At 39.7% G+C, this 2,017-nt stretch overlaps 1 pseudogene; it reads right to left on the bottom strand.

The window, feature by feature from the left end:
• Window positions 1-834: 834 nt before the first annotated feature.
• On the bottom strand, window positions 835-1,484 carry LOC149266486 (uncharacterized; annotated as a pseudogene).
• Between the last annotated feature and the right edge of the window lie 533 nt (window positions 1,485-2,017).

Below are 2,017 nucleotides of genomic sequence, written 5' to 3'. Positions count from 1 at the left end.
CTTATTCGAAGGGACTGGGCTTGCTCGTGCTGTTAGTTGTGTTAGAGGATGAGTTGGGCTTGAGGAAGGTCATGTTTATTTACTAATTGAGTCCAAGTGCATTGCTCTGACTGTGCACCTCATTTTTGGGCTATGTATGGTGTCTATGTACTTGCATTATATATATGAGTTTGTGTTGGACACTTAATCTTCTATGGGTACGTTGGTGTGGAATGTGAACAACTACCACAGTACAACAAATTACTTGGAATATGAATCCAAGGGTCGCACCATGTACTATAAATGTATATCATGTCAATAATATATGCAATCAAATGCTTATCTTCCACATTAGTTGTTTACATTCCATGTATGTTTAACATGATATCAGAGCTGTCCAGCCCTGGCTATTTTCAGAGTCTGTCAAATCTGCATCCTTTCTAGAACCTGCTGCCATTAATTTCTCTGTTGAACCTGTCATAGACATAACGTTTGTCTGCTATGCTTGGGCGCTCACCCGGCGGACCATTTATTTACTCTGCACACCATTCTACTCAATGATTCTCTACCTCTTTAGTCTATTCCCGTTGCATTGTAACTGATATGCTGGTTGGGAGAATCTCTGTGCGGTTTTTGAAAACCGTTTTTGAAGTATGTGCATCTCTGTGAGTTTTTGAAAACCTTGTATACGATTTGATTGTTGTGCAACGGTTTCGAACCAATGGCCATACCTCCCATCGGGTACCGTGTTCTCTCTATTATATCATATGCTATAGTCAATACATATAACGCTCCACTTGCCATATTCGTGCTGCAATGAATCTTGTTGTGCCCGCCTCCTCCATACCACAAGCATTATAATTTCTCTATATTAAGTTTTGGTTTGACTTTGAAGTACAGTTGCAGCGTAAACAATTTTGTATCTAGATCCCAGTGGGAAAAGAACTTGGAGGTTGAATTGTCTATCTCTATACTAGGAACCTTCAAAGCAATAATCTCATAGGGCTCTAGTGCAAACAGAAGAAACGGGTACAGTTTATCCCATGCTTGAACCCTCTACTCAAAGGAGGACATTAAACAGTGTCTCGGTTTACTACCTTCCTCTATTTCTGGATACTCAATCTGGAAAAGCAGAGAACGTTTCTTTGTCTTTGGATCAAATTGCTTTGTAACTCTATAACCAGGTCGACCAATTTAACTGATCTTCGTGGTATAACCTTCCTTTTATTTGGTTGTGGTTGGGCTGGAGAATATTTTTCTTCCCGAGCAACACGTTTTGCTAAATTTTTCTGGTATCTCTTTCCTTGTGTGTGTGCCAAGTAGTTTCCTTCATTGTTATGTAGGGTCAAACATAGTTTGGATTCATAGTTGTCGAGATGATTGTGCATGAAATACGGATCCTTGGAGATACCAATGGTCTCCAAGGTGAGGTGCCTGAGGCATTCTCCTTTGTCAATAGCCTCATTCTGTGCACTTCTCGGTTTCGAACCCCACTCCCTATCCATTGCTGCCGCTAAATTCAATCCACTTTTCTCAACAATTCAAACACTTGTTTCTCCACATGATGTTCTGGTAGATTCTCTTGTTTCACTTTCTGGTGTGTTCAAACTTCAAAATCATTGCACTTTTTTGTGCAAGCTAGTTGAAAGGGCGGAGATTTCAAGTGAGATTTATTGAAGAAGTAAAATTGAGAGAATGGTTTTAAGGTCATGTTCGAGTTTTTGAATGTTGAGGCCATGCTGACATGAACGCCCATAATCTCGATGCACAACAATCATGTGTGAGCTTTGGAGTAGTGTGGTCGGCTCCAGTGGTCTGTTTTTGGTAAGAAGTGTGAATTGTTGGACTATTTTTACATCAAACATATTTATAATTGTGTAGTATATTGGGCCTATATGCTTTTTAATTCTTACGGGTGTATATGGTGGATTGAATTAAGCCATGGTATCATATATGCCTTGCAATCGTTGGTAAACAGTTTATATGTGCGTTATGTATTGAACAGTAAAGCTCTGTGCATTGAGCCTTCAATACCGAA

The sequence above is a fragment of the Pinus tabuliformis genome, chromosome 6 (assembly GCF_031772625.1).
Source record: "Pinus tabuliformis cultivar Carrire ecotype Pingquan chromosome 6, CPIR1, whole genome shotgun sequence".
Taxonomy (NCBI): Eukaryota; Viridiplantae; Streptophyta; class Pinopsida; order Pinales; family Pinaceae; genus Pinus; species Pinus tabuliformis.
Note: the sequence above shows the minus strand (reverse complement) of the source record. Positions and strands in the feature narration are given on the sequence as shown.